General features: G+C 48.8%; 1 pseudogene; it reads left to right on the forward strand.

Annotated features, from left to right (window-relative positions):
- The first annotated feature begins 3,327 nt into the window (after positions 1-3,327).
- On the forward strand, positions 3,328-3,399 carry LOC126012395 (uncharacterized; annotated as a pseudogene).
- The last annotated feature ends 6,489 nt before the right edge of the window (positions 3,400-9,888 follow it).

Here is a 9,888-nt window from a genome sequence, read left to right on the forward strand (position 1 = left end):
AATTCCGGCATCCCATATAGTCCCCTGAGCCTGCCAGGAGCGATTTTCTGAGCATAAAGCCAGGAGTAACCCCTGAGTGCTGCCAGGTGTGACCCGACAACAATAACAACAGCAACAACATAACCCCACAAAAACATTTTTGAACAAGAGAAGTTGGGAAGGATCTCTCTGGACAAGAATTGGGTGCTGAGAGGAGGGAAAGGGATATAGGCATGTACCACTTCAGCAACAATATTGAAAACTACAGTGTCTATAAGGGGAAAAAAAGGAGGAGGGAGAGGGGAGGAGGCAGAGGAAGGGGAGGAGGAGAAGGAGAAAAGGATAGTCATGGTACCTCTTCAGGAACAATAGTGCAAACCACAATGTCTGAGAGAGGGAGGGAGAGGGAGAGAAGGAGAGAGGGAGAGAGAATGAGTGAGAGAGAGAAAGAGAAAGAGAGAGAGAGAGAAGAGAAAATGTTTGCCTCAGAGGCAGTCATCAGAGAGGGCAGTACGGAGGAAGGAGGAAAATTGGGGCCATAGGTGTCGAGAAATGAGTCCTGATGACGGTGTTGGACTCTGTGTGACTGAAACTCTATCAGGAACAACTTTGAAACTGTGAAGAAAAACAAATGTATTATGAACAGCCTTGTAAACACGGTGTTTAAATAAGTGATTTTTTTTTTTTTGGTTTTTGGGCCACACCCGTTTGACTCTCAGGGGTTACTCCTGGCTATGTGCTCAGAAATCGCCCCTGGCTTGGGGGGACCATATGGGACGCCGGGGGATCGAACCGCCGTCGGTCCGTTCCTTGGCGCGCTTGTAAGGCAGACACCTTACCTCTAGCGCCACCTTCCCGGCCCCATAAGTGATTTTTTTTAAAAACAAAAACTCTCTAGTACTTGCTTTTCCTAGGAAAGGGATGGAAAAGAGATGTCACATATCTGGATATTGATCCTGAGAGCACGTGACAGTGGGACGGGGAGAGGGAGGTCTGGCTGGGCTGTCTTCATGCCCGTTGGGCTGCAGGCAGTAGTGGAGGATCCCAGTCAGGCACAGAATGTAGGGTGTGGGCAGGACCCGGGAGCCACAGAAGAGGCTTCAGCTAGAGCCAGAGTCCTACATCCTGGTGTGTGAGGTCAGACAAACAGCCAGACAGTGGGACAGTGAGACAGGGCAGGAGAAGTGACAGCAGTTGTCTAGCTGGAGGAGTCCCCTTCATACCCAGCTTCCCAATCTGAAGTGTGGGACTGTGTCAAAACCCGTGGCCCAATTAGCTCTAAAGTCGAGTGACTCAGACGCCCCCACCGTGTTTCACCATTTCTCCTCCGGAAGCTTCGAACTCACGGTCGATTTCCCTAATCAGCCCCCAAAGTTCAGCTGTCGTTTGAAAAGCTACACCGAGCCCCACGCCGACCCCCACAGCATCCACGACACTCAGCAAGGCCTCAAGATGCTGAGTCAGACTGAGAAGCCAAAGAGGAAAAAATTCTGCTTTGGAGACAGAAACAGGAGAAGCAAATTCCTCTTGGTGCAGCACAAAAGAGGGAACAAAGAGCAATCATTAGAAGGCGGCCAGGAGTGGTCTGACCCACTGACAAGACCAAGGACCGCCAGGTTCTTCCAAAGCTGAACTACTGATGGATTCCAGCGGAAAGAGAGGAGAGCCTGTCAGGAGTGATTCCTGAGTGCAGAGCTGGGAGTGACCTCTGAGCACCACCAGGTGTGGCCCAAATATAAAAAAAAAATTGCAAAGCAAATTTCCAGTGGAAATGTAGACCAGAGTGAAAACCTGTGTGAGTGTGAACTTGGTGAGAAAAAAATACCCAAGCATGGGGCCGGAGTGATAGCACAACAGTAGGGCATTTGCCTTGCACGTGGCTGACCCAGGACAGACCTGGGTTGGATCCCTGGTGTCCCATATAGTCCCCCTAGCTAGGAGCGATTTTTGACCGCAGAGCCAAAAGTGGGCCCTGGGTGTCACCGGTGTGGCCCAAAACCCAAAAACAAACAAACACCCAAGCTAAAAACAAAACAAGAGACTCATAGGGACCAAGTTATGTCCCTGTCCCTCTCTTGCACTCTCAGGCGCAGAAGGGCCCTGTGTAGTCGCTGACCTGTCCCCCTCACTCTTGGGAGATGGGCACGTGGCATGGGCTGACTGTCTGCTGGGCCTGGGCTCTTTCGTTCTTGACCTTGGAAGGCTGACACTCGCCAGCAAGCAGTGAGACGTGGGTCGATGGGCTCCGAAAGGCTCGGCTGATTGGGTTCATGTCTCCAAGTGGCTTGTTTATTCCTCCAGGTTTATTTATTTATTTCTGGCTCAGTCTCCGGAGTCCTCCAAGTGTCCCCGACAGGCTGGGTGTCCCTCCCAACACTGTGCATGGGAAGGTCTGAGAGTCCTACATGTCTTCGCCGCCTGAAGTATGGGGACTCGGAATCCACCAACACAGTCCCAGCTGTTCTAGGCACAGGCAGAGCCTGAGGCTCCCTCTGCAGCATTTTCTGTCCCTTCCCTGCAAGATTCCAGGCTCTGTGCTCGCTTTCGGGGTCCCGGCCTCAGAGGCCTGTGGAAGTGGCTGCTGTGGGCAGTTTGTCTTGACTTTCCAGGCTCTGAGGTGAGGGCTTTCAGCACACAGTGGGTCACAGGTAGTGTGGGGTTGGGGCCATACTTGCACATCAGGCTGGGAGAGAGTGACTGGAACACCCCCTCAACTCCTGTCTCCTCGGGTCCCCTCTGCCTCTGCAGCTCCGAGTCTGATTTCTCACTTGAACTTGTCTCTTTGCTGTCCCAACTCTACTGCTCTCCAGACACAAACTCTGGGCCTCCCATTGCAGGAACCCAGCCTGGGTCCCCTAAAGCAGAAGTTTCATGCCCCAATCCCAAGGGATTGGGGAGACAATGTCTGGAAACAAATGCTGACATAGGAAATAATTCCACATGAGGTTGAGGAGAACAAAACAGGTTCAGGAAACTTCCACCACAAGCTTTCTGCTCTCTGGCAAAAGATGCCAACAGGCAGATAGACTAGCTGTGGAACTGAAACCACTAGCGCCGTCTTCCTAAGACCCAAGGTCAGCATTGGGAAGAGAAAGACCTTTGTGGAGAACAGGTCAGAGTAGGGGACCAAGCCAGAGGTACTTCCATTCTATGAGGGATAAGCATCAGCAAAGAATTTTCCTGAATAGAGTGAAAACCAGTTATTCCAATACTCCTTTAGTTCTGTCCCCCAGATGACAGCACTCACTGCCTGGTTATAAGGGAGGCCTGTCTTTGCCTGCATGGATGAGGTGGCTGAGGGCATCATCTGTGGCTGTGTCCCCTCTGGGGTTCAGGGGTCTGGACCCAGTGCTCGCTTCAGCAGCACATACACTAAAATTGAAATGATACAGAGAAGATTAGCATGGCCCCTGCGCAGGGGTCTGGATCCACCCGCTGTGTTGAGAGTCTGGAATGACTCACACTTCGGGTGGCCATAGTGGGAGGCGTCTCCTTCCTGTGAGCATCTTGGGGGTTTTGTAGAGGAATACCTGGCGGCGTGAAATCACTCCACACACCATATTTCCAACCCTGGGTGAACTGGTCTGAAGTAGGTAGCCGTGAAGAATGAATAAACCAGGCCAGTTGGCAGAGAATCATGGAGTCTGTTGGCTTCTCACCTCATGGTCCCAGTCTGTGAACCAAGCCAAGCAGAAAATTCTTTTATTCTCTAAATTCAACCAGGAAGGGGAGAATCGAGTGAGATCCGGGTGGACTTTTATAAGTTAAAAGGTTTGGTGAAAAGAAAGAGGAAGATGGAGGAAGGCCTTTGTTTTGGATAAAATCAGAATGTAAATTAACATGGGGGGCATCAGAGATGGGGGTGGAGGGAGTTTTCCAAAGTGCTGTGCAGCTGTGACATCTGTCTGGATGTGTCTGTGGGTGCATTTGTGGAAGATGTACTCCACGAAGCTTTGGCCACCAGAGGCTCTCTCTGGGAGGGGCAGTTTCCTTCTTTTTGAAGATGATGATGATGAATATTGGTTTGGAGTCACACCTGGCAGTGCTGAGGGTTTACTCCTGACTCCATGCTCAGGGATCACTCTTGTTAGGATTGGGGGAGGGGGCATGTGTTTGGGGATCCAGCCTGGATTTGTCACATGCTAGGCAAGTGCCTTCCCTGCTGTACTATTTCCCAGGGACCTGGTTTATTTAGTTTTTGCTTTTTGGGCTACCCGGGCAATGCTCAGGAATCACGCCTGGTAGTGCTTAGGGGACTGTATGGGACATTGGGCATTGAACCCAGGTTGCTGTGTGCAAGTCAAGAGCCCTCCCTACTATACTATGCTCCAGTCCCTCCCTTTTTTAAGTAAGCAAATATTGTATTCAGGACTAATACAATAATACAATACAGGAATAAGACTGGAGAGAGACAGGAACTCTATAGAGAGAATGATCATGAACCAGTCAGTCCAGGGGCTGGGCCTGTGATTCCCAGCACCCTGTACATTCCCCTGAGCAGACCAGGAACTTTCCCTGAGCACAGAGCCAGGCACAAGCCCTGAGCATCCCCCAAATGTGTCCTCAAACACCCCAAATAAAACAATAATAAAGGGTAAGAGAGAGAGTGGGGAGGGAGTTTGCCTTGCATGCAGCTGACCAGTGTTTGATCCCCGATATCCTATAGGGTTCCCTAAGCCTGTCAGAAGTGATTCCTGAGTGCAGAGACAGGAATAACCCCTGAGCATCACTGGGTGAAGCCCCCAAATGAGGAAAAATATTTAAAAAATATTTATAAAAAATAAAGTGACTGGAGCAATAGTACAGCAGGGAGGTCATTTGCCTTGTATGTGGCTGAGCTGGGTTCGACTCCCAGCATCCCATACAGTTCCCTAAGACTGATTTGTCAGTATAGAGCCAGGAGAAACCCTTGAATATCAGAATTAAAGAAAATATACAAGTATTTATAAAACAAAAAGAAATAAAAACAATGAAACAAACAAAAAGCAACTGTAAAGTCTAGGGTCCAGAGAGCCCGAGTGTGGGTGGTACACCCAAGGTGGACTGTCAGAACCAGCTTCCTGCGGGCAGCTGGGCCCAGGGCTGGTGCGGGCATGGGCGGGTCTGAGTGCCCGCTGAGCTGGGCCCCTGGTTCCTTGTCTCGAGCCCCAGTGCCACTTCCAGCAGCACCCATGAGCTGAGTCCTTGGCGGAGACACCTCAGCCCATCCTGCCTGCTGGGATTGCCCAGCCGGGGCTCCCGGGATGGCCCTCCTGTGCCACTCAGAACCGGGTCAGGTGGCGGTGAAGTTGGGAGCCTGGTACTCCTGGGATGAGGTTGGATTGCCTCTACAGGAGCAGTTGACATGCTCCGACAGGGCGTGTAGTTGAGCAAACAAGATGGTTAAGTGTTGTGGTATAGACATAGCAGGTGTGTGTGTATGCATGAGCCCATGCCTATGTGTGTATGTACATACATGTTCATGTGTGTATATGTGCATGTGTGTATGTTTGTTTGAAGGTCCTTGAGTGAGGCAGGTGACTGTAAGCAGGGAAGCTGGCTTGGGGAAGGATTTTCAGCCCAGGGACCCTCATTACCATGTGGGGGACATACCAGCACCTCAAAGATAGTACATGGGACAGCCAGCATCAGCTAGATGGGTCTCAGCCAGTAGCCTGGGAGCCTCCACCCAAGTCCTGTGTGTTCTCAGGGGCTTGTCCAGCCCCATCACATGACTGGGCCTGGTCAGGGTCAGAGCAAGGACCTACGGGGACAGTACAGTGGAGACTAATGCATTCACTTGGAGCAGGGTATCTGCAGGAGCCCCGGCAGGAAGTGGGGGCCAGACATCCCAACTGCCTGGACAGTGGCCGGCACTTCTGGGTCCTGACTGCATGTCTCGAGCGGTGACAAGCACAGACATACTCGGGGATCACATTCGGGGCTCCCCCCACCATGCAGAACTCAGACCCTGCTGTGCCCATCAGTTAGGGCCCCGCAGCTGGGTGGGTAAAGGACTTCGGGGGCCCCATGCGAGATCTGGGGATGGGGCCTCAGCCGAGGGGTCTGCACCACAACCTCACCCCTTCATCCTCCCCAGCCACTCACACCCCAGCATCTTGTCAGAGAAGCAGAGTGTCATGGCAAACAAGACCTGTTACCTCCCAGTACCCCGTTACTTTTCAGCCCCGTTACCTCCAGCCCCCCATTATCTTGCTGACCCGTGACCATTGCAATGGGCAGCAGAGCGGAAGAAGCCCTTTGCCCCCGATTATCCAGCCCAGCTGGTCTCCTCCCACAGCAGCTCCGCCCAGGAAGCTCACAAGGTCTCTGTCTGCATGACTGACCCTCCGGACAAGAAACTCCGAAATGTCACGTCGGAGACAGTGACTCAGGCCTCTGGGCACGAGGGGCTGAGCCATCAGCAGTGACAGGCCTGGTCCCTTGTCCTGCCCTCACAATGCAGCTGTCTGGGGGACCCTGGATTACCATGCTGCTCCCTGTATCCTGTTCAGGGCGTGTGGAGAGGTTGAGAGAGAAGCAGAGGCTACCAGACAGACAGATGGACAGACAGACAGGTGGAAGTCCTTCCTCCCCATCCCAGGGCAGGCAGCTGCACTCAGCTATGTGGCTGCTTCTCCCCAGGGTAGGCGGACATTGTCTCAGAGTCTGCAGGAAGACTATGAGCAAAAGTCTGGGTGAAGCAAGGGTCTCAGGGGCCTTGGAGGGGGGAACAGGGGCACTTGGGAGAGTGCGTGGGTCAGGACTATGTGTATGAGAAACCATTCTTAACAGTGTTGGAAATCACAGAACCACAATCAATTACAAATATTTATTTTGAGGGGCAGAGCAATAGCACAGTAGAGAGGGTGTTTGCCGATCTGGGTTCCATCCCCGGCATCCCATAGGGTTCCCAAGCCTGACAGGAGTGATTCCTGAGTACAGAGCCAGGAGGAACCCCTGAGCACCACAGGTATGGCCCCAAAACACACCCCCACATTTTTTAAGTTGGGATCATATTGGATGTGGGTGTGACTGGAACCATGAGGGATTGGGACACCTGTGATGAGCACTGTGGGGCCCCAGCAGAGATTCTCCCATAGGGGGCTCGTCAAGAGTTACTCCCAGCTCCGTGCTCGCTCTTGGTGGTACTCATATTTTGTGTTGCTGGAGGTTTCTCTCTCTCTCTCATTTCCGGTTTCCTCTGTGGTTGTTTTTCTACCTTCTTTCGGTGAGTCATTGCTTTGGAGAAAACTTAAGACAGTTCTTCATTACAGTGCCCGAATTTCAGAAGATAAATTTCTGCTCTAAGCATTGGCTAAGTGGCCAGATCAAATTTCATATGCTCTATTTTCACTCTCATCCAATTGGAAATATTAAAAAATTCCTCTCCAGTTTCTTTTTCTTCCTCTTTGACCCACGGATTATTCCGAACTGTCCTGTTTGATTTCCAAGTAGTTAGTCTTCGCCTGGACCTCTTATTGAATTCATTTTTAATTTCCTTCTTGGTGGTCAGAGAACAGTTTTCCTCTGGTGTGAGTCTTTTCCCCAAAGTAGTAGGATTTATTGGGGAGCCCCACAGGGTTAGGCTGCTGGAATTCTCTGTGGGGATCTCTTCTTGGGGCACTCAAGGCTGGGGTATCTGAGGGCATCTTCTTAATGATCTTTCGTCATTGCTGATTCTTGTTGGCTGGGGAAGACACGGGACTGTCTTCCATTGTCATTGCATGATTGCCTGTCCCCTCTGGCACTTTTGTCACTGTTCTTATTCTCGATGTTGAGGCTCTGTGGGGGTGGGATACAAGAATGTCGGGGACCACTGCAGCCATCCCAAGCCCCATCATGTCCTTCGCTCCATTGTGCGACGTCCCGCTCCACCCTGAGTGTCTCTTTCCCTCAGAGGAGCCTTTCATGCTTTGCCCCAAGTCTTCATCTCAGTGGGGATATCTTGCGGTGACATTTAGATCTCCCTGTTTTCTGTGCATTTATTGCTTATTCCTAACATCTCATTGTCTCTCTACAGCAGGAGCCCTCAAACTTTTTAAACAGAGGGCCAGTTCACTGTCCCTCAGGCCATTAGATGGCCGGACTATAGTTTAAAAATATATGTATGAGAACATTTCTCTCACAATGTACATGTCTTATTTTTTTATATTCTTGTGGATTTATTCAGATAAGTCCAGGTATTACCTATACTTTTTTTTTTTTTTTTTTACAAAATACACTGACATATCTACTGCTTTCTCAGAATTTAGCCAGGCTGAGCAAGGACAAAGTAATATCATCAAAATACATGGTTGAAAACAATTTCTAGGTCATACTGTACAGCAAAGCTCAGGAAACAGAACTGCACTCGGGAAATCACTCTTGGGAAGTTTGGGAGATGATAAATTGTGCTGGAGCAAACCCAGGTCTTCTGCATTCAAAATAAGAACCTTAACTCCTATATATCACTGTAACATATATTTTACTTGTTTCTCTCAAAGTTTTTTATTAAATAGAAGAACCGTGGTATCCATGAACTAATGATATCCAGGGTATAATTAGATCATGAGTGAGAAGCTGTCAATGACAATTTGCATTTATTCCAAGGTATATAAAAACAATAGACTTGGGATACAGAGAGAGTATATAGCATGTAGAGTGCATGGCTTGCATCAGACCAGGGGGGTTCAATCCCCAGCACAAAGTATGGTCCACCATGACCTACCAGGGATGATCCCTGAGCACAGAAACAGATATAAGTCATTATAATAACCAGGTATGTTTCCAAAATAAAATAAAAAAAACAAACAAAAAATAACCCAAGAAGTAGTCTAATTCTAGTCTTCAGAGAATTGAGCTATGGCTTAAAAATGTCACTCAAGTGAGCTAGACTATGCTTATAATACAGGTACCACTTTGAACCATGAAAAACTCCACCTTCAAAACACAATAGGATCTCAAGGAGTGCATTCGATAAGACCTTTATCAAAAGAAAATAAAATGAAATAAAATTCAGGTTAACTTCTAGCATCTAATATATCGTGGTAACTGTCAAGAATTTGCAAGCATTAAGTAAATCACCATGAATGCACTTAAAATTTAAGGAGGAGATTCTTTAAGAAAACCACATGGCAGTTAGAACACTAACAAGTTCCATGACAATGTTAATGAGTGAGAGAAGTAGAATGCCTGTCTTGAAAACAGGCAGGGGGGGTGTGGGTGGAGGGATATGGGGTGAATGGGTGGAGAGAATGTTGCACTGTGTCCTGGCCTGCAGGACAGGTTATTCGAGAGTATAAAGGGGTTCCAGCCTGAAAAGAGAATAGGGGGAAAGAAGAGAAGGAGACCAAGTAAAGTGCCTTATCAAGGTCTCAGTTTATTCATCGGTACAGGCTCTTTTTAAGCACTATTATACAAGGGGTGGAGAAAAAGCATGATGGAACAGCCTGCATTACAGAAGTCATCTTATGGGTAATCTTTACATGCCATCTTTACATAAGGAGCACAGGAACACCTCAGGGTTAGTGAAGTTTCAAGGATGTCACGGGCTTCCTGGAATGTATGCCTGAGAGGACACTATGGTATTTCTTTGGGCTCTGGGGCTAGCCAATGCCTTAGGTTATGTACTCTGGCCACACAAGACTGGTTTGTCCTGCAGAATTCCATGTTAGGGTTTGGTCTCTGACAGCACTGGTGAAAGTGGGTGTTCTTTTTGTGACTAAAACCCAACTACAGTCATGTTTGTAATCACAGTGTTTAAAAAAATAAATAAAATTTGAAAAAGAAAATCATAGAATATGGTCAATAGAAAAGTGCAGGTTTTTAGAAAAGTAATGTCTTTATATAAATACTGTGATTATAAACATGATTATAGTTTGGTTTCAGTCAGAAAAAAGAAGTTAAAAAACAAAATGACAGGGGCCGAAGAGAGCATGGAGGTAGGGT

The sequence above is a fragment of the Suncus etruscus genome, chromosome 6 (genome assembly GCF_024139225.1).
Source record: "Suncus etruscus isolate mSunEtr1 chromosome 6, mSunEtr1.pri.cur, whole genome shotgun sequence".
Lineage (NCBI taxonomy): Eukaryota > Metazoa > Chordata > Mammalia > Eulipotyphla > Soricidae > Suncus > Suncus etruscus.